The sequence below is a fragment of the Thalia democratica genome, chromosome 3 (genome assembly GCF_965202585.1).
Source record: "Thalia democratica chromosome 3, ktThaDemo2.hap1.1, whole genome shotgun sequence".
Classification (NCBI taxonomy): domain Eukaryota; kingdom Metazoa; phylum Chordata; class Thaliacea; order Salpida; family Salpidae; genus Thalia; species Thalia democratica.
The window spans coordinates 94,643,776-94,667,332 of NC_139167.1; positions in this window are offsets into that span (position 1 = coordinate 94,643,776).

Consider the following 23,557-nt stretch of genomic DNA (forward strand, 5'->3'; position numbering starts at 1 on the left):
AATTAATTAAAAACGATCCGATTCATAAAAGAAAATCATACAACTAAGCAACTTTTAAACAATTACCAAAATAATCACATTTAAATAATGAACTGTTATCATAGTTTATAGTGTATTTTTATTTACTTTGATATACCTAATAATAGTGATAAAGCTATCTCACGTTTTTGTAACAAACTGATAAAAAAGTGTTTAGAATTACCTGAAAACTATAGTAATAATAGTTATAACTGGTCTTATTTTACAAAAAAAAAAATCTTGTCAAAAACTAATTATTATGACATTTTTAAAAACGTATATAACAATATATTATAATTAATATAGGAAAGTTAAGGTTTTATTATTTTACTACTAAAAGTTATCATGATGTTAAACTGATTATTTTTGGTAAAAAGAAGTTTATGATTAAAAACCGAAGTTAAAATTAAACGAAAAATAAAAAACAAATGTTGTGAAGAAAATTGGCAATTAAATCTGATGAATGCAATGAAATCGAGCAGTTGTAGAGTTTTACTTGCAACAATTTTAATCCCTGCACTTAATCGAGAATTTAGTTTGTGTTTAAGTACGGTTAGTATTCGATTTTACTTTAAAGTGAAATAGTTTCAAATCGCAATCTACAACAAATTCGCAATCCGTTTAAATTTTTAAAGCTAAAATATTATTTTTTTTACACTCAGTGTTTTGTTCAATTATTTGGAATTAAGTTTTTTCAATTAAGACATTTATTTATTATCATTAATCTAGAACAGTACATAACCCATTTTATTTTTAATGCTTAAGCTAGTTTTAGAAGTTTTCGTACTTAATACCTACAAGTTTTTTTTTTACTTTTGAGAAATTATTAGAAACCGACATATGAACTTGTTTAGGTTGGATATTGATAATTTACAAACAACTGCAAAGTAGGATTTTAACTTATTTTTCAGGTGCCCTTTAGATTGTGAGATAGGTCTTACTTTTTAGTTTATTACTGTTTTAAAGTAATAACGTAGCTAGTAGAAATATTGTCGCAAATAACAATTAGTTAAAATATTTTTATGGTTTAACCAACAACGCAATAACAAATACTTACAAAGTTTGATTTTAATAATAAATATTTTTCCCTGAAAAGGGTTTTTTCTTTGTACTATTCAAACAACTAGTTTTATTTTTATGTTGTTAAAGTTAATGTATCAGTTGATATAGTTTACAAACCGTGAATTTCAATAACCTATTTGTACACTAAATTACTGATTTAAACAATTTGGTTTATAAAGTCCAACAAATGTGCATGAGTAATTCTAGTTTTTTGAGCTAAGTTTCGATAAAAAAAACAAAACTTGCTATTATAAACAAAAGTAAAAATATATTTTATGAAATCTATAGATAATTTAATGTTTTTAATTTTTAAACTAGTAAAAAAACAATAAAGCAATAGCCTTTATTCACAAAAAACAAGAAAATAGGTTTTTCTCCTTATAAATCAATTGGTTTGTTTTTGAAATTCTACTGACGTAAATATTTTTGCCCAACAAATGTTCGAATGATAATTAATAATATACAAATGGGTTTATAATAAAACATGAGTAGAAATGAGAAAACTATTTATAAGTTGTACGTGGTACAACTAAATTGTTTTTGTCCATTAATACAAACTAGAAGTATGTATTAATTTATTCTTAAAGTAATGTTTTTTAAATGTTTTGTATCAATTTAATAAGTTTAAAGCTTAAAAATAAACTATGTATAGTTAGAGTTTGCTACGTTTTACGTTTTTAATACAACATATGTTATATATTAGTTTTGTTTTCAAAAACTAATACTAATAGTAAACCAAAAAAGTTAAAATACTATTTGAAACGTTCAATCAACTAAAATTTTAGTTATAAGTAAATACATTTTGACAATCAGTATTAAGTTATTTAGTTAGTTGTATGATAGTTGTACTGTATAATATTAAAAAGTTTGAGTGCATATGGAGATGTGTTATTTTTTAAGCCATCGCTATATATCTTATTAACTCACTACATGTTATTGGTTATTCAAATTTTTGTGTAAAGTTCTTGGTCAAGTAAGTAAAATTTCACGATATAATTAATTAAAAGCAATAAAAACTAACTTATTGTTACACTGATTAAAATTTTATGTATAAACTAATTTTATATGGAAAATCACTTATTATTAAACATATAATAATGTTAAGATTTAAAAATGAGTGCTTTTTAAAACAGTGAAACGTTGTAAAGCATTGATATTAAACGTTAATTAAAAGTTTAACTTAATTATCAAAACTTTTAACTTTATTTATCAAAAAACGCAATTACATTTTTTACTGAAATAATTATTTGAGTTTTTCTAATAGTCTATATTTTTCATTATATAGCTTAAGTTTTATACAGTTCACTCAAAACTGTATGAGTTTCTTAATCTAAACTTATACTTAAATTTAATTAATTCCATATAATTATATTTTAATTACAATTTGTTAATACTCAAAATTTTTACTTTTAAAGTTTTTTACGCTTTTATTTATAACGAAAAATATATAGGCATCTTAATGACCGTCAGGTTCTTTAAAGGATAAATACTTGAGCGTTGATTTTTCTGACGTTTATATTAAACTAAATAATTATAAAAATAATAAAAACAGCCATTCTTAAAAATTAAAGCTTGATACGGAACACATTAACTGGATTTATTTTTATAAAGTTTTTTTAAAACATCAACATCTATTTTAGTTACTTTTTTTATCATTTCTTACTTTTTCAGTTTGATAGGAAAGAAAAATAATTAAGTTTTAACTATAATGTATTTAAGTTAAGGACTAGTTTGGAAATCCAAATAACTTCTTCAACATTTAAATTAACTGTAATATAGTTAAGAAATATAAACGAAAGAGTATTTCAGAATAAACATGTTATTAACTGTTTGTTTACTTTTGAAGTTATATTTGACTATCAAAGTTTTAAAACACATATCAATAACTGAAGTATGTTTTAAATTATCTTAACACTACTTATGAAAAGAAGTAAAAAATATGAATTTTAATTTTGTTTATTTAAAATTTTCTACTTAGGCTCTTTTACATTAGTTTTAAAAGAAAAAAGTTCTTAGTTAATAGTTAAAGTAATTGTAATATTGTTAAGTAACTAAAAGTATATGAATATAATTATTGTTTTTCGTGTTGTAATTTTATATAAAGTCATTCTTAATTTTTACCTTGTATTTTTACAAATGTTGTATTGTTATAATACTATTTTTAATCATATAAATTTCTGTTTTTAACATGAACTTATTTACAAATTAAGCATTAAAACATTTCATTGCATCAGAATATTAATCACTCGTAGTATTTCACAAACGTCATTTTATAATCTCACAAATGCATGTACATTATATAAAATTAAATTAAGATAAGTTATATAAGTCAAATCGCAAATCAATAATCAATCAATTTATAAGCTGTACCTATTACGACTAAAATATATCTGAGTTAAAAAACTTAATGCTGTTTGTGTTACTCAAAATAGTCAGTAATTAACACTATCATACAAAACGATTATTAAGAATAATATACATGTTTTGTCTTTTTAGTTCTACAATTATTTTTAGCCACTTATATAACATAACGTCTACATACAAATATATAATCTTAATTCAGGACTACTCATTAATTATGATAATTTATACATATGAAACCAAGAATATATAAGGATAAGGTTTTTTGGTTTTTATCTTAAGCAATTATAATATATAAGTAGTATCCAGTTTTACACCAAAAACAAAAATTATTCATTTCATTACTTTTAAGGTTTTTTTCATATTTACACAGAAAATTTCAAGTTTTGTCATAAAAATACTTATTTTTATTTATGATTATAGGTAAAGTTCATCAATAAGCTAAGCCTTATCATCTGCACTACCGTTACATTGTTAAACCAGTTTTTATAAAAAAGTTTTAAAATATATAAAATTGTGGAATAAAAGAATAATACCTAAAAAATTTGTGCAAAGACGTCGATAAGCGAAAAAACCTACCGGTAATTAAATCGAATTCCAGTGTAATTTCCTTTTAATTAAATTGTTAACTCTTTTAAGGCAATACATTTTAAATATGACTTTGTTTAAAATTTAGAAGGAAGTGATATGTTTCATTGATTATATAATGATTTTAAACTTAAAGAACTGAATGTTCTTTAAAGTAGTGAAGCGTACAAATGTATTGATATTTGAATTTTAAGTAAAAAGTTCAAGTAGTCATAATATATACAACTTAGAAATTAAAGAAAAAATTAAACTAAACATAAAGAAAAAACATATTTATATATAGGTATCATATTTTATAAGAGTTTGCTGTATACATCTGTTTACGTCAGCATAACTTTAAAATCACTTTAAGTTACAATAAGTTACAACTTTTCTGCTAACCTTGCACAACTCAAACTATTAATGTTACAAATTAAGTTATTTATATTAACTCAAAAATACATGAAAACAAATATTTTTTAACTAATTTCTTAGGTTAATACAGAACCATTGATTATAAATGAAAAAGTACAAAACAAATAAAATTGTTAACTAAAGATTTAAATTAAACTTAACCGATTTTTATCGATATTAAAACCAAGTTTTAAGTTTTAATACAAATGTAGTCCTAAAGAGCTAGGAGTAGGAACTACCTTTAATTAGGGGAAGTGCCCTTTTTTGTGCTAAATTCTTTGAGCGTTTAGCTCTTAAAACTTAAAGCATTTACTGAATTTACCTTACTCATTAGGTTTAACTAAGTTATTTATAAATATGTAATAAACTTAGTATGTATAATTTCTTTAATGAATTAAGTTTATTGAAAAAGTTATATGAAGTTGAAAACTAGAAAGAATAAGTCATAAAGCAAAAACTATTAGTAGAATAAAACTGCATAAATAAACACAGCAAGTAGAAACAAAAATCTACTAATAAACATGTTCCTAATAATGTTCTTTAAAGTGTCTGAATGTTTCAGTCTTAAATACAAAAATAGATTTTACTTATAATACAGAAGCTTAATGTATGTTGTGCTGCTTGCAAAGCGGTGGGTAAACTGAGCACAAAATAATAATACAAATAAACATGAAGTTCTTATAAAATGTAAATCATAAAAGAAGTTCTTAAATTCAATTAGTATCTTAAATTCTTAAAGTTGATGTGGCTTCAGCACGGTCTTATTGCTAACTGAGCACAATACAGTAAACAAAATACAAATAAACAGAAAGATCTTATAAAACGAAAATTATAAAAAGTTCTTTAAATCAATTAGTTTCTTAAAGTCTTAAATTTTACGTTCTTATGGCTGACTGAGCCAAACATTAAAATAAAGAACAATATAATAGAACTGCGCGTAGTGCGCGAGCTAGAGGCTAATGTGCAATTTTTTAACGTTAATTTGAAATAAGTACACAATGTCGGCTGACTATAGCGCCAACTGGCGCAAAAGTATAAAACAACGAAATTAAGAATTGATTTCACAATTAAGACTAATATCAATTACAATGAAAGTATTTATTAAATATTTTACTTACAACGCTTGATTATTTGATAACAGTTTAAGTTAATGAATTAATTTATGGATCAAAATTATCAGAAGTATACGCATTTTATTACATATAATAAAATAATTCATTAAAATAAAGTTAGAATTATAATTCATTATTTATTTTGAAATAGTTATAAAGTATTAAAAATGTTTAAACAAAATTATTTTAAACACTCTTTTTAAAGATTACGCAATAACAAATACATTTTTGTGAAATTTTAAGAAATAACCATATAGTAAAGTTTCGAGTGTAGTTTATAGTGTTTGTATTTTAAAAAATGTTTGCTTCCCACCAACTTTTTCTTCCCTCAATTTTCATAATAAGCAGATTTTATCTATAAAATTTTCGAGCAGAATTTACTGTGAGTGAAATTTTAATACAAGCTTTACACATACATTATTTTTTGTTCTGTACTTTTTGTTATCAATCGTAAAGTTCTACTAAAAAGTATCCTGTACTAGTAATATCTGTCTTCAGTAGTAAGATACACTGTAAACTTTTATTTTAAAAATAAGAAGTTAAAAAAGGCTTTTTTTTTTTTAAAACCAAAAGAAATGTTTAAGTTTTATTTTAACATTAATTTTTTGTACCTAACAATATCAACTTATTTTTTGTAACTAAGAAAGCTTTATTAAACACTTTTAATCGTTTAAGTTATACAGTGTATTTTGAATTCAACTTTTTCGTCGAACCTATGTTGATAAATAGTTTGTAATACTTTAAGCTTAAAATTGTGATGACGATTATGATTTTACTAATTAAAAATTCGTTGAAATTGTTAATTGTTAAAATACTTACTGCATAATTAAAAAAAATCTTGTATTAAACAAAAGTTTCTATGTTGAATATACTATCATAGTAATGAAACATTTTGATAAGCATTAGGTAAAACATTATCTTGACTATAAAACAATACCAAAACAAAAAAAAATTATGTTTATTGTCAAACTTTATACTAACTCAAAAACAATATTTTTATTTAATTGCATATTAATAAAAATTGAATTTGTTTATATTAAATATTAGAATTTCTATTTCTAAACATAAATTTCTGTATTTAATGGTATATTTAAAACGTAAATGTGCTAAACTAAACAAACACAAAACACTACAGTGGAAATAGAAACTGTATTTCTAAAAACTTATGAGAAGCTTTAGTTTCAATAAAGTTGACGAAATTGAACATTTAGATTCAAAACTATAGTTACACTATATACAACTTGAAAATTTAATTTCATACATAAGGCAGTTGTGTAACATACATATCTTGAAATATATTTATTTAACACACTTGAACTTGTGGGATTCCAAAATTAATCATAATAAGTCGGTATATTTGATTAAAGCAGGGGTCGGCAGGCAGTTGGTGGTCGCGGGCCAAATTTCAAGTTTTCAAAGTCTTTGGGGGCCGAAGTTTTAGTTTTAGTGACATTTGAATAATCTTATGGTTTTAGTTTTAGTCACACTAGAGAAAAGTTTTACTTTTATTCACCTTATTATTTAAAATGACTTTTAGCTATACAAAGAATGCTTATTCAAATTAATATTCATTAGATTATGATTTAAATTGACTAATATAAATTAATAAAATGTACTAATATTATTATTTATAATGTACTAATACTAATAATGTACTAATAAAATGTACTAATATTTAAAATTACTAATATTATTTTAGTAGAATTTCTTGGTTTAGTTCCAACGCAAAACACAACAACCGGTGAAATTTTTCAAGTAAAGGTGCAATGTACCAATACGGAGTTTTTAGAAGTACAATTCCTTCTTTTATTTTTAGTATAAAGTTTAATAAAAGTTTGAAAAAATGTCTTAAAACATTTATCAACATTAAAAAATACTGTTAGGCTACTACAATATATTTTTTAATAAAAAAACATTTAAAACATGTAAAAATTGTTTGAATTTTCCAGGTTTTTTCAAAAATTCTCAAATTTAAGTTTTTTTTCTATAAATTTTAACCGTAAATTCATAAATTCAAAGCTTTTCTTGGATTCAACTTTTTTGGCAACACTGATTGTTCATTCTTTGATTTACGCAATAATATAAATTTGAATTATATCAGCTGCAAGACTTAGAATTTAAAATATATTAAAACTCAAACTAACACTGTGGATTGAGTAAAACATACATCATAAGTTTAATTTTCCACTCTTTCAAGCAAAAAAGCCAGCCTGAGTCAACAAAAACATTCCTGATATTTTTGTATAGAAAAAGAAATTCTAGCCAAAAACTTAAAAAATGGCTTAATTGGCCTGAGATTTGAAGTCTTCAAATAGTGATAATCTGAGTGTGTGGCAATGTTTAGTTGTTTATTTGCTTGAATTTCAACTATTTTGATTAACAATGTACAAACTTTATAAATTTACCATCCCTATATCTAGTTTATATTAAATAGGTAGCTCCAAAAAACAGCAATTGTGTGTATTGATATGCAAGGCATAAAAGTTAACTTAGCTTGAAAAAAAACAATGTTTGAAAAATGGAATGTATACCTAACAAAAACTTTATTAACTTATGTCATTTATATTGTTTTAAATGTGTCTGTACAAATTTAGATATGACATGTATATATAACAATGTTAGAAAAGTATGCATTAACTAAACTTAAACTAACTAAAGTATTAAATAAAAAGTGGTTTAAAATATGAGCATTTTTTAGGTTGGTGTGCATAGAAAACTTATAAAAAATTAAAATGTATCAAAACAAAAATCAAATGAACTTTATTTTTTATTACTATGTTATTTCAAATGTTTTTACACTAAAATATAACATTTACAAATAAAAAAATTACAAAAGAAACTAAGGTATAAAAATATTGAAAACGAATATCTAAGCTATAAAGAAATGACAGTTTAGTTAATAACTGTGGATTATTTTTGTTTAAAATGGAAAATATTTGCATTTAGTTTATTTAATAAATAGGTATTATATAACCAACTTATTAAATCCAAGCACTCTTGACACTCTTTTTTCAGATAATTACTTACTGTTGTAAAAAAGAAGTAATTATGAAACTGAGAAACATATCCTGTTAGAAGGCTAATCTGTCTTTTTTACATTTTTAAACTAAAGCAGTAATTTCTTGAAAATATTTTAAAATGTTATAGAGAAACTTAAAATCAAGCTAATCAAATTAAGTCGAATTACCGAAAAAATTTAACTAGAAATATAATTTTGCTTAGCGGGCCACATTTACATGCTCGCGGGCCACAAAATTTTCTTTCGCGGGCCGCATTCCATTCAAAAAATTACATGCTTGCGGGCCGCAGATTTACCCTTCGCGAGCCGCAATTGGCCCGCGGGCCGCAGTTTGCCGACCCCTGGATTAGAGCATAGCATAACATTTTTGTTTACTTTTTAATAAAATTGAAATTACTGTAAACTATTAAAGTTTGAAATTTTTATATATTTTAGTACTGCTCTCGTCCAAATGTATTAAAAGTATATTATCTATAAATTGTATAAATCATTTATATTTCTGAAGTTAAAGAATAAAATTAACACTACTTAGTACACTTTTCATACAAAAAGTGAGTTGCATTTTAACATGGATTTCACTAATAACTGTTTTATTTATAACTATAAATTATGACTATTGATAAAATTTGAAGTTATGTATAATTTATAAAAATCGACTTGTAACGTTCTTAATATAATGTTACTTAAAAACCTAAAGTCCATTTAGTGGAATAAGATCTTGTATCCGTTTTTATGAATTTAATAATTTATATAAAATATAAAGTAAGAGTCAGAGAATATTTTTATAAAAGTTGTGATGAAAAAACAAGTTAAAAAAAACAAGTTAAAAAAAGTTTCGAACAACGAGACCAAAGTTAACAGCTAATAACTGTTAGAATACAACAAAACCAACGAAAACTTTGGAAGAGTACTGGCGATCAAATTGAATTTATATCTGTTTCTTTATACGTCTGATTGCTTTGATTCCGCAACAGGCTAACTTCATAATATTTTAAAAACATTTTGTTTAATTAGCTCGAACTGCTAGTTAGAATAATAATATGTCAAAGAAATATCAATCAGCCACTAAAAGTAAATAATTTAATTCTAGTCGTGAAATAGTAATAGTAATATGTTTACTGAGGTACTTTAAGTTAAATTGATGCAAAAATAAGAATAAGGTTTTGTTAGAGTTTTTAATTGAAGTCAGTAGAATGCTTATAACTCAAAAGTATATTTAAATTTTTTTTGAAACATCTAATGCCAAAGTGATAAGTATGTGAAAACTGTTAAACCTTTGAAAAATAGAAACTAAACTGTCTTTTTTTTGTCACACTTTAGTTTTCATCTATTGAAAACTGTTTAGAATTGTTTTTTAATCACATATAAACTACTACTTAACTGTTAAATTTTTATCAACAAACTTGATTAAATTTGCACTTTTTATCGTTTTAAATTATGTTCTAAATTTACATAAAGGTTTAGTTTTTATATAATTTTTTTTTAATTTTCAAAGCATAGTATAGTAAGTTACAGATATGGTAAATAGGCTATAAAAAACTATTTCTTTATAACAACCAAAGATTTTTTGTGTTTTTAACTATAAGCACTTAATTTTTTAGATTATGTAACATTGAAATTTAAAAAAAGTTAAAAACTATAAAACAAAAGTCTTTTTAAGTATACTAAACTAGTTATTTTTATACTTAATTAGCAGTTTAACCATATTAATGCTAAAATTTCGATATAATATAACTTAAATCTAGCAAATAAATAAAAGCCCTATATAAAACAATAAATTATTAATTCAATTTATTTGCTTTTAAATAAAGAATTATTCGGTAAAATTGAAGGAAAAATTGCTTAAGTGTTGACATCTTTATCTTATAAAATAAAATAGAGATTTTAAATTATACTAAAATTTTAAAGCTTTTACTAAAAATTTAAATGTTTTTTTTTATTAAGTTACTATGTCAGTTTTATATTTGAGTTTAAATAAATAAAACAACCTTTTGCATTTGTTAAATATATTGAATATAATGATTTTAAGTATGGTTAAAACTTGTAAAATAAAGAATAATGATGATTTCAACATAGTGTCCATTTATAAAATCTAAACTATATGTACAAACTGCAATTGTGAGATATTGTTTATTACGTATACGTTTAATATTGATTATTTTTATTTACTATATGCTAGTAACCAAAATGTATTTACTTAAATATTTTTGTTAAATCAAAACTAATATGCTCTAAGTTATTTGTTGTCATAAAATTTTATATGTTACGAACTTAGATATTTAATGTATTGTTTTAGATTCATTTATATTATAAACAGACTAGTTAACCCGATAGTTTAAAGCAGGATTTCCCAAACTCATTTACTAAATCGCCCCCTTTTCAGTAATTTGAAAAAAAATCGCCCCCTACGATTTTACGAAGTAGTTTTTTTTTTGAGTACAAACTTTTGAGCTAACAAAAGTTGTGTTCAAAATGTAATTTATTCTGGTACTTCTTATGCAGGCACTTTTGTGTTCAAAGTAGTTTACAGGGCTTGAGAAAATAATTTACAGTTATTTTCTTAGAAGCCTAGTAAAGTGTATTAAAATACTTAATTATCAAAAAGCCTTGTGTAATCTGTAATCAATCTTGTTTAAATATGAACTGTTATGAAACTAATGAAACTATTAGGTCAGTGGTGGACAACTTTTGTAGTCAGCAATTTATATTTACTAAAACATCTTTTCTAGTTTCAACTCGTTAAAAAAAGGTCATTGCGGGCTTCATGAATTAAAAAAATAACAAATAAGAAAATTAAAAAACTCGAGCAAAATTGTAATAAAATGATTTAGTATTATTGTGATCTAGAAAACACTATTGAGAACTGAAAACGAAATGAAAGCGTATTTCAAAATGTTAAGTATCAAAAAATTAAATTTTATTTATTTTGCACAAGTAGTTTTCAATTTACTGAGCGGGTCGAAATTCAACTGGATCTGCGACTGGATCTGAGCCGTACGTTACCCATCTGAAATTTTAACTGAAACCTGACATTATAATAATATCACATATAACAAATTTCGGACATTTAGAAATTAATACTAAGTAACTTATTTAAGCCGCACAAAATACTTAAAATATTTTATAAATAGGCATATTTTAAAATAACTATACCAGAGATTAAAAAACTATAAAATAGTGAACAGTTTATTTTATACATAATAAAATAAAAATCAAAAAATAAGTTCTGATCTAGTTTGAGGAAGTTTGACCGACTGGTTGATTATCTCACATGAAAAGTGGTTTCATCAACAGCTTCAGTTAATGCAGTAAATTTATTAATTTAAATGCTAAGAAATATTGTAAGCAAGTTAGTTGTAAAGTTAAATATTTAATTTTAAACTTTTTAAACTATTTGTTTCGTAGTACAACACCATTAAATAGCATTTGACTTGGAATAATCTTAAGGGAACTAAACCTTAATTCTAACAATTTTTTTTCTTTATTTAAATTCAAAAAAAAAATCCAATGTTTTACAGTTAATTCTGTAAACAGAAATTAATCAATTAAAAAAATTTTTAACTAGGTTAAAATTTTGTTTTGTAAATGTAGCAGTCTTTTTGATGACTTATTTAATTCTGTTTGATTTTTTTCTAGCTATAAGCCTCTAATAATTTAACAGAGGAAAATATAGAAAAACTAAAAGCCAGTGTTGAAGTATTAAAATAAACTAAGTATGTTTTAATTGCTTATATATGTTGAACTAAGATAAAACAAAAAAACAGTTGTATTAATAGTTTAAAACTCCTTCTATAATAATAAATTTTTAAATAAAGTTAGAAAAAAAAATTGAGTTTAAGAAACTTTTAACTGAAAACGTAGAAGTCATTTCAAATAGAGACCTCAAATTTATACTCTTTTAAATCCAAAAAAATTCTTTTTAAGATAAAAACTTTAATGGTTACCAAAATTTTACAATCAGATAATAGTTATATAGTGATATAAGTTATATACAGATTAAACAAGTAATAACAAAAACCTGTAAAACAAAGGTTTTTCAAACAAATATTTTAATCACTATGCTATAAAAACTTTTAGAGTAATGTAAAACGACGAATATGAACAACAAAATTTACAAGGTCAAAATAAAACTATTAACAACTTTAAAACATAAGCCATTAAATAAATATAGTAGACTTCCGCTTGAGTTCGCACTTTGGAAAAAATCAAAAAGTGCAAACTCAAAAAATTATTACCTTTTTTTTTATACATAATGACAAATTTCAATATGTTATATGCAACAATTTTAAGATTAAACATGAAATCCACTAAAATATAAAACAAACTTTCATTAAAAAAAAGATCTATACAAGCTATTAAATATTATATATATTTTGTTTTATAAATATTTAGTTAGTAATAGACTTTACTTAAGTTAAATTTAAGAAAATATAAATTTGCACTTTTTTTGGGGTAATAAAGACGAACTCAAGAGGAAGTCTACCATAATTAATATTTATTAGGCATTATGCAAACCTGTTGTAGAATAAATAGCTTAATAAAGTTGTTATTTTAAAAAGACTACTTAAATACAATACAAACCAGGCTAAATAAAAAATATTTTAAAAGATCGAATAAAATTAAAAAACTTTCGTAAAATAATGTCTGCTACTGAAGTCTAATATAATGTGAAGGCTTACAAGTTCATGACTGCTTGCAAGTTTTTCTAATCTGATTCTTAATCAGTAAAATAAAGACTTAAGTCACCTCTTTTATAAATATCTAGATTAGATCTTTTGCTCAAGATGCTGATAACTGAACTGAAAGCTTTCTCAACAACATAGCTAGAAGGAAAAGCTATAAACAACAGTCTAAATTCCTCTCAAATGATTAGATACTTTTGCCTTAGTTTTTGTTGAATCCAAAAGCTTTCATATCGTTCTTTGGAAGAACTTACTTTAAGTTCAAAATCAGTTTGTTAGTCTGAGAAGGTTTCCTGTAAGTCGTTTACTTCAAAAGTATCTGCCTCGAAGGGATCCATATTTTCATCTATATGATAGCTTTTTTGTGTCAAATCTAAATTTTACTACTTAATATGTTAAAATTGTTAAAAATTCCATTTTTTTTTCAAGTTTTTTTTTTGCCTAAATTGTCAAATTTCAGAATTTTCCAGGTTTCTAGGTATATTGGCAACTCTGTATAGTTTTATTTCTTAGTCTAACTTAGTGACTTTTCAAAAAAAAAATGGAAATATCATGAGGTGATAGTTAATAATAAATAACATAGATTTTTACAAACCATTTATGATCCAAATAACATATATGTCACGTTATAAAATAGTGAGAGGGATTCCAATCGTCTATGATCTATGTAATTGTTAGATGAGGAAATATTTACTTGAAAGTAGGAGTCATAAGTACTTGATTTTTTTTCTATTTGTTACATAAATAAAAGAAACTTTTTTGTTTAAGTTTCACCTCAGGGTCAAATAATTAACAGCAAGCTAAAATTAGTAAAATAGCAAGAAAAAAAAGTAAAAACCTTATGACAGCCCAAAATTTAGAATCGCCCCCTTTTCGCCCCCTTACTAGTTATCGCCCACCCTTTCGCCCCCTTACTAATTATCGCCCCCCGATTTACTAAAATCGCCCCCAGGGGGGCGATATCGCCCACTTTGGGAAACCCTGGTTTAAAGTTTAATTTTATATCTATTGACATGTAAAAAACTTACTATTTATAGTATTTATAATTATAATTAGTTTTTTTCTACCAAATCAATGGTGAAGTGTTTAGAACTATCTAAAACAAAAAATCTAATTGATTTATAACTAGTTTTTCTTATTTTAATTTTACTAATAAAACTTTTATATTATAAACTATCATTTTTACTACAATTGAAGAAATGTTTAAAAAGTTTATGCAACTTTGAGTTTCTTGTTTCTTAGAGCTATGATTGTTTTTTACTTTAATAAAAGTATAATTTTATTTTCTAGAAAATTATTTTTAGAAGTAAATATATTTATACATAGAGGTTATTAAAAGTAAACATGTATTGACAAGTAAATAATATTAAAACTATTAAGAGTTTGAGGCAAATTTAAATTATAAATTTCAAAAGTACTTAAACAAAAATAATTTTAATACAAAACATAAATGTAAATAACTAATTAAGTATGTTTTAAATATATCTTTAGAAGTCTAGTTTGGTTTAATTTTAATGATAATCTGTTTCGAACTAGTAAATTCTAGTTTGTATTAATGAACAAAAACAATATAGTTGTACCACGTACACCTTATAAATAGTTTTCTCAATTCTACTCATGTTTTATTATAAGCCCATCTATATATTATTAGTTATCACTCGAACATTTGTTAGGCAAAAATATTGACGTCAGTAGAATTTACTTAAACAAACGAATTAGTTTAAAAGGAGAAATCCTACTTTGTTGTTTTTTGAGAGTAAAAGCTATTGCTTTATTGTGTTTTAACTACTTTAAAATAAAAACAATAAACTACCTATATATTTCATAAGTTGCATTTTACTTTTGATTATAATAATAAGTTTTAATTTTTTTTTTGAATCGAAACTTAGCTCAAAAAATTACAATTCATAGTTTGTAAAGCACTGATACTGATATATTAACTTTAACAAATTAAAATAAAATTAGCTGTTTGAATAGTTCAATAAAAAACGTGTCTTCTGAGAAAAATATTTACTATTAAAATTAAGCTTTGTAAGTAATTGTTATCGCGTTGTTCGTTAAAACAAAAAAAAAAACATTTTAACCAAGAGTTATTTGCGACAATATTTATACTAGCTATTTAATTAATGTAATAAATTAAAAAATAAGACATATCACACAATCTAAAGGGTATCTAAAAAATTAACTAAAATCTTATTTTGCAGTTGTTTGTAAAATATCAATATCCAACCTAAAGAGTTGATATGTTCATATGTCGGTTTCTAATAATTTCTCGAATTTCTAGAAAAATCTTAAAGGTAATAAGTACAAAAAATTTTAAAACTAGCTCAAGCATTAAAAATTAAATGGGTTTTGCACATTTTCAAATTAATAGAAAAATAAATGTCTTGATTGAAAAAGCTTTGTAACAAATAATTGAATAAAACACTACATGTAAACCAATTACAACTTCAGCTTTTAAAATTTAAGTGGATTGTGAATTAATTGTATACTGCGATTTAAAACTAATTCACTTTCAAGTAACATCGAATACTGACCGTATTTAAACACAAATTAAATTCTCGATAAAATGCAGGGTTTAAATCTGTTTGAAGTCTAAACTCTACACCAGCTAAATTTCATTATATTCATCAGATGTAATTACTCATTTTCCCCACAATATTTGATTTTTACTTTTTCTTAACCTTTAACTTTGGTTTCTAAACCAAGCTTTAAATCAATAACTTATTTTTACCGATGTAATAATCAATACGACATTTTGTTAATCTTTAGTAATAAAAATAAGTTCACTTTAATTTTCCATATACTTATACCAGGGGCGTGTCTAGATATTATTCAAAAGGGGTTCACAGCTATTTTTTTTGCTAATGCTTAAGTATGAATTTCTTAGGAATACACTGCCAGTTAAGTACGCATTGTGCGTACTACGCAATAATTAGCAAATTACTTACAAATTTTTCTTTCAAATTTTAAACTCTTTACATTTATATATCTATTAATAATAAAAATAATTTTCTTGTAACTAAATCTGCAAAAAGTGAAATGTATAAATGTTGTGGCCAACAGATATAGAATAATAAAACAACTTGAATAAAATTTGAAATTTCACTAAAAAAAATTGTAGACTTATACAATTTAATTCAAATATCTTTATATTTTAATTAAATGTTTGCCTGATGGTGCAGGGATTCTAATGATATTTTGAAATCTCTCTGAGTTGAAAGAATCAACTTAGTGACCAACAGATATACGAAAATAAGATAACTTAAATAAAATTATTAAAATACCATTAAATAATAAGAGAATAAATTGCTAGGTGGTGTAATGATCTAAATATGATTTTGAAAACTCTCTGAATTGAACTTTTCAATGTTTAAAAGCTTCACACAACATTATTAGGTTATGCTTAACTTTAGGTGAGCACCAATATCAAGCTAAAATTATGATAAATTCGATATTTTTTTAACCAAAATTTTTAGAAAAAAAACTGGTCCTTTGTTTTAAACAAGCAATATAAAAACATATTGAAAAGTAAATTTAAATATTATGAACTAAAAAACTTAACCAATTTTATTTTACAATATCATAATCAATATAAACAATTGTATTCATATAATCACTTTATATTGTAAAATAGAAGCGATTAAATATTAAAGTTTTGTTAACTTATGATAAAAAAGTTTAAGTTTCTTTATGTATTTATAAAAGAAAAATATTTAGCTTAAAATTATAATTAAATAAGACATCAAATATATTATAATTTCAGCTTGATATTAGTACTCACCTATAGTTAAGCATAATCAATTATTATATACAATCAACTAAGTAAAATGAAACTTTAGTGATGATATCGGACATTTTTTAAATACAGTTGTACTTACTAGTTGAAAACAATACTTAATCAAAAATTGTTTACACTAAGTAAAAATTTATAATGGAAACTAAGTGCATCATAGTAAAAAGTTTCCTAGAAAAAAATGCTACTTTGAAACTTTTACCTATTATGACGTCACATTAAAAAAATTATCTAAAATATATTTTAGCTGGGCAAAAACGAGCATTTTCTGTTCTAGAAACTTTTTAATCTTTCAGTGATATAAATTTAATATTCATTATTCAAAATTTACCTAATAACCACAACAAAGTCAATAGCAACTTTTTAGTGATATTCTAAGAATCTTTTTTTCTTTTTATTTTCAGGTGGTTCACAAGAACCAGGAAACCAGTCAAAACACGCCCCTGACTTAAACAATAAATTTTCATATACTTTTTTTTAAAATTCAAAACAATTAATTTTCAATGAGATTTTTTTTGTAAAATGAGAAATATAAACCAGTTGTAACTATTAATACTATAGTTTTTAAGTAGTTATAAACACTTAGTTATCAGTTTGTTACAAAAAGGTTAGCTAGTTTTATCACTATTGTATAAATTCTATTATTAGGTGTATCAAAGTAAATAAAAGTACACTATAAACTTTGATGAAAATTCATTATTTTACATGTGACTATTTTGGTAATTATTTAAAAGTTGCTTACTTGTATGATTTTCTTTTATACCTCAGATCGTTTTTTTAAATGCTTTAGTTTAGAGTTTAGTTACTTTATTGTTAATTTCATCACAATCTTTATTTTTAAATCTTTATTTTTAACTGATATCATGATGTGTAGATAATTTTGTTGTATATCACAAATAATCGGCTTATTTGTTAAATTAGTTCTTAAATATTGAAACTAAAAATAAATCTTTAAAAAGTATTTAAGTGTTTTATACGTTTTTTTAACGAGAGTTAACTTAAATTGTTTAAAGCTAAAAAATATTTTTTTTTAAATAGAATGTTTAATGTTTTCAATTGTAATTTTACTGACGTCACTTGTAAAGCCAACTTACAAATGGAATGTAGCTGTGTATATATTTTAGGTTTAACTTTAAATTGAGTATACAAAGAAAGCAGAAAATTTTAAAGCTGTATTATCACGGCTGCTTAATATATTTCAGAAAAAAACTAACATTCCATTTCTACGTTAACTATTTTTTTTTTGTTTACCCAGTATTTCTTATCTATTAATAACTGGTACTTAACGTCTAGCTAATTGTAATCATTAATATTAGATTTTGATATAACTTATAAAAGTCAACATATTTAAAAACTATTTTTAAATTTAGTTTAAATTTGAGGTTAAATATGTTTTTTCGTAAATTTTATTTTATAACCCTAGATATTTTTAACATAAACATCAGATTATGTTATTTCTTTGAGACTAAAGCTACATAACTATTTAAGTATTTTAGTAATTTTAAACATCAACTCTACTTTAGAACTATCAAAGTAATACGTTTTAAAACTTTTAACTAATAATATACTAAGTAGTACAACTACTTATCTTTTTAAATTTTTTTATTTCAAATACTTAAATTTAAACATATTACGCTAAAAATTACTTCAGTTTAGTAAAATAGTATATCATTTTAAAATCGATGTTAAATGCGAGCAGTTGAAAAAAAATCTGTAAGGTTAAAGCTGTTTTGATTAGTTTAAAGAGCTAGTATTTTACTAAATATTTTTATTATTTTAATTTAAAACAAAATTCAAATCTATATGTGTACTCGAACCTAACGATAGAGCTAGTGTATAAGAATAAACTATACTGTACTAATTAATCTATTATTTTTTGCCTAGATAACTATACAATGTGTTAAAGTGAAACCAAAGATGATTTTTTTTTTAGTTTTCAAAATTCATATTTTAAATACTTATTTAAACCATTTCAAACTCAAAACTACTTCAGCTAGATTTGTATTGTTTATCATTAGACATACATAAGGTGTCCATTGTAAACAAGGTTTTACTTTTACTGTATCTAATATATAAAATAATACTTAAAAACATTTAGTAACAAATTTTTATTTTGTATAAATTTCTATAATTTATATATACTCATGGTTTTTCGAGAAAATTAAAAATACGTCAATAATAATTTCAAAATCTGCTCGGTCTAAAATTGTTACATCATCGGTTTTTGTAGAATTTATTAATTATATTCACGACACTTAAAACAGTCGGAATTGTGAAATCATTTTATTAATGTTTCAAGTTACGTAAATTTTTAAGCTTAAAAGACCTTTTTGGAAACATTTAAAGTTATTTCATTAAACACTATAAAAGCAATACTATTCTACGACAGCCACATAAGTATTTAAGTCAAGTTAAAATCAACTTTAAAAGAAGGAAATGAAAGTCGAAGTCTGATTTTTGCATTATTTTAATACAATACTGTAACTTAATTTAGTTAAAACTTAATATTATTAATTTTTAGTAAAGTTAAAATACCTGTTATCTTAATAGAATAATGGATTCTAGTGCACGTAGTTTTAATTTTTTTTTTCAATATCTATTAACTTACTTTTTTAAGAATACTCAAAAAGGCTAATACTTTAAGTGAAACTTATATTTTCTAGTTATTTTTTTACACTAGAGTTCTTGTTTCTAAAGATTCCTTAAGATTCAGATTACTGCATAATGCAATTTTGTTATAAATTTTATAATTCGATGTGTTAAAAACAGAAATTATACCTAAAACTATCATATAGTTAGAAAAAAACTATTCAAAGTAGTATGTATTATACCTCTAATCGCCTAGATAGGCATGTTTTATGTTATAACAACGTAACATGTTTCTCAGAAATGTAATAAATTTATATAAAGCTTCTTCATACTCATAAAATTATTTTTTTAACTTAAAGCATTACTAAAAAAAGTTAACATAGCCCAAAATTGCGTACCTAGAATTTGATTACTTAAAAGCAAGATTACTGCATTATGCTGTTTGGTTTTACAATTCAACATTTGAAAATTAAAAACATGTAGTTTGCTTTTATTTTTGTTATAAGTTTTTCATTAAGTTCAGGAAATTCAAACTCTAATACGGTAACCAGTAAATTTCTATACGTTTAAGAATTTTGATGACATAGTTATATTAACTTAATCAAAATACAAAACAATAAGTTTACTAAAATGTAAAAACGATTGTAAGCTGAAGCAATATGTTACTTGTGAATATATTTCAAAATATAAAACAAATTTATTAAGTTTAAAAATCGCAACTTATCTACTTTTTACATTTCTAAGTTAAACTAAAGATAAACTGAATTTATGCTTAATATCAATTTTATTGATTAATTTAAAGTATAAAATTTGAGCTGTTGTAGCTTTTTTATTGTCGTTAATTGTAAACTCTCACAATCGTTTAATTTAATTGAAAATGTTAATAAATACAAGCTATATAATATAATAAATTTTTAAGTCGTAATGATTACGTCTGACAAGTATTGAATTTGAAAAAAATTTGTAAAACTTTAACTAAGATTCTTTATTATTTACACAGTTTTCCATGTTTTTTTAAAACTTTTATTTTACGATATTTATACCTATATTCAAAAATATTTAGTATATACATAAATTTTTGTATTTACTCAATATAACTAAGATAAAAACACACTATTTACTTCATTATGTTTAATTTTAATCTAGTTTATTTAAATATTAAGTCAAAAAAAGTTTTGTCTAAATTTTTTTTTATTAAATATTCTAGTTGAAATACAAACAATCAATTTAAAAGAGCAAAAAAATGTCTTAGCTATTTTTAAATTTTGTTTTTAAATTTACACTTAATAATCTTTTAATTGTAGATAAGGAACAAAAAAAAGCTTTAAAGATAATTAAAAATATACACTAAACATTATGATAAAAATGCACTTTAGGGTTACTTTAGGGTTTTAGTTTATGATATTGTGTACACAGATTTTGTTTAACATGACAATCACTGGCTTAATTTCATCGTTTAATTTCAGCTTTTAAACTCAATACTAATTTTATTATAGTTATTTTGTACATGTACTAAAAGGGGTTCTAGAAAAATTGAAATGTTTAAGGGGTACGAGAACAAATTAAAATATTTAAGGGTGCGGTGCATCAAAAAGCTTGGGAACCACTACTATAAACCAATCTGAGTCTGTAGTGGAAAATTTTAAAGTGTTCAAACACTAAATTTACTCGTACTAAATAAAAATAATTGACAGCCAACATCTTTGTTGACTAAAAAAATAACTATAATGGCTGATATAAATATGTCTTCTTAGTATAATAAAATTACTGCTTTTTCTGTAGTGGGGTAAACATTTGTTTTTTAAATTTGCAAAACAAATAAATACAAAAATACTTTTAACATAGATAAGTTGTCTTTTTAATATTAGCTAATTTAAATGGTTGATTTATTGAGAATTTTTTCTTACAGTTAATGTAACAAATGATCATTAATTGACAGACAAAATTGACTACTTTGTTATTTTTATTTAATAAAAATTAAAATACATAATACATTACACTTCTTAAAACATGATAATTAATTAGAATTTTGTGTTTTTTAAAACCATAAAATGACACCGAGTTTTTTTATTTCAACTGAAAGTATTGATTTCTTTTACTTTAGAAATATATAATTGTTATTCTGATTTCAATGATAAATAAAAACAATAACATTAAGAACTAAATCAAAATTTATTGAGCTAAGGTATTTACATAGTACTTAAATACAAAATATCCAATGATATAACCTTTATTTATAAACACTTTGTTTAAAGATTTTTATAGAATTACAACAAAAACGTAGTAGTCGTAGTATATACGGTTTCAGAATTTTTATCTTTAAGTGTATACACACTAAAATTTAACTCAATTTTATTTAAAAGATTTATAGTAAAATGGTAGTTTGGTTTTTTAATGAAACTCTACTACTACTTACGATTTATACGTTTTTTATGGTTTTTAGTTCTTTTATAAACATAATTTGTATTTAAAAGAATTTTTTTAGTAACTAGATTACTAAATAGTATTTTATTTTAAAATAATATAAAACTAAAAGTTTTAGATTTTAAAACTACAACTTACAATACCGAACGCAATATTATATCCCATTACTATGTATTTTTAGTTTTAAGATAATTTAAGTTTCATGATAGTTACTTCAGCCTTAAAATTAAACATGTATTTTTTTAAAACAATAATTATGTGAAAATTGAATAAAAAATAGTATTTTGATGTTTCAAAATTGCCCACTTTTGAATTTTAAGATTAAGGACGTTTCTCAAAATATTTTAATATTTAAACAATTAAAAGTTGTATTTCGAAATTAATGTTACAAAGCAACATATAAAACTTAAACATTTTTTTTGTAATTATCTTAACATAATTTTAAAAAAGCAAAATTTGAGTTTGTTAAAAATATCAAAAAAATTTTTGCCAATAAAGTTATATGGTATAAAAAACATTTTTTTTTGTTCTAGTTCTATCTAACAAATGATTATGATTTTTTTTAAACACTTAGTATTGACGTCACACGCAAAATACAACAAATACTTTTAAATATATGATGAGTATAATTAGGCTTCTATATTAAAAAAAATTTATACTAAACGTAATTTAAAAGTCGTTTTTATTACGGCTACAATCAACTTAACAACTTTTTAAGTAAAATGGACCATATTCCATGTATCAGGGAATAGCAATTTTTTCAAGAGTCATATAGCTTTACTACAGCTTTTTTTCAAAGTGACCTTGTTTTTCTTAATTGATAAAGTAAAGTTAGTTAGACTAGCATATTTTTTAATTATTTATTTATTATAAAATAGACCCGTCAACTGTGAAGAAACAGCTTAAACTTAGATTTAATAACTTGTAAACTTTAAAGTTGTAAATACAGTACAATTTTATTTAAATCAAATTCAATTTAGTAAAATACAATTTTGGTAAAAAAACTTAGTTAAAAGTACTTAAATATATTAAATAAAAATGAAATGTGTTTTGTATTTGCTTTTGGTTTTAAAATGTATGTTAAACCAAACAAAAAGTTATAAAGATTAACCAGTCTATTTACAACATAAAAGCTATAATTTTAGCTTTTTTTGTAGAACTGTTTTTCTTTATTAAACATTAAATGTTTAATAATTTCATTTCAGATTTCAAATAAGCGCTCATATAACTAGGAAAAATTAACTTTAGTTTTAAAGCTTTAGAATAAGCAGCAGTGTAGATTTTTAAATAGTATTTATTTTGACTGATGTTAAAGATTAGTATATTAGCTAACCAATCGTTTTGTTTAAAAAAATAAGTCAACAAAAGTATTAAGTGTCATTAAAAATAGTACAATGTTGATTTAAAAAGTTACAATTTCAACTAATTATAATGTAACAGGAAATTAAATTACACTTTATTACTGTTTAGATTTGATGGAAAGTGTTCAGCTAAAAGCATTGTTCATTCAAGC